Source organism: Nannospalax galili, unplaced genomic scaffold, assembly GCF_000622305.1.
Source record: "Nannospalax galili isolate Female #2095 unplaced genomic scaffold, S.galili_v1.0 scaffold613, whole genome shotgun sequence".
NCBI classification, from domain to species: domain Eukaryota; kingdom Metazoa; phylum Chordata; class Mammalia; order Rodentia; family Spalacidae; genus Nannospalax; species Nannospalax galili.
Window position 1 is genome coordinate 276,106 of NW_008332065.1, and position 1,118 is coordinate 277,223.

Below are 1,118 nucleotides of genomic sequence, written 5' to 3' on the forward strand. Positions count from 1 at the left end.
AATATTTTTTGAAGCTACTGTGAATAGGAGGGTTTCCTCAAGTGCTTTTTCTGATTGATTGTTATTGGTATGTAGAAAGGCTACTGATTTTTGTAGATTGATTTTATCACCTGCCACTATACTGAAAGTGTTGATCAGTTCTAGGAGTTTTCTGGTAGAACTTTTGGGATCTCTTAGGTATAGTATCATGTCATGTGCAAAAAGTGATTGTATGACCTCTTCTTTTCCAATTAGTATTCCTTTAATTTCCTTCTCCTGTCTTACTGCTCTAGCAAGAGTTTCAAGCACTATGTTGAAAGGGCATGGAGGTAGTGGACATCCTTGTCTGGTTCCTGATTTTAATGGGAACACTTCCAGTTTTTCTCCATTTAGAATGATGTTGGCTGTGGGTTTGTTGTATATAGCTTTAATTATATTGATGTATGTTCCCTCCAGTCCAATTCCCTCTGGAACTTTGAATATAAGTGCATGCTGAATTTTGTCAAAAGCCTTTTCTGCATCTATTGAGGTGACAATGTGGTTTTTCTCTTTGAGCCCATTTATGTGATTAATTATGTTTATTGACTTGTGTATATTGAACCAGCCCTTCATCCCTGGGATAAAGCCTACTTGATCTTGGTGAATGATCTTTTTAATGTGTGTCTATATGTGGTTTGCAAGTATTTTGTTGAGAATTTTTGCATCTATGTTCATTAAGGATATGGGTCTATAGTTTTCTTTTTTGGTTGTCTTTACCCAGTTTGGGTATTAGAGTGATGCTGGCTTCATAGAAAGAATTTGGGAGTTATCCCTCTCTTTCTGTCTTTTTGGTGTCTATTTTGATCTATCCCCTGTCATCTCTGATTTTGTGGATTTGGATTTGCTCTTTCTTTTAGTTAACTGGGCTAAGGGTCTGTCTATCTTGTTTACACTTTGTATTACTGTTTCAATTTCCTCATATATTTTAGATCTATTTAAACTGTTGATCTCTTCTTGGTTTAACTTTGGTGGTTCCCCTGAGTTCAGATTTCCATCCATTTCTTTTAGATTTTCAGGTTTAGAAGCATATAGATTTTTAAAATATTCCCTTATAATGGTCTGGATCTTTTGGGTGTCTGTTGTGATGTTTCCCCTTTCAT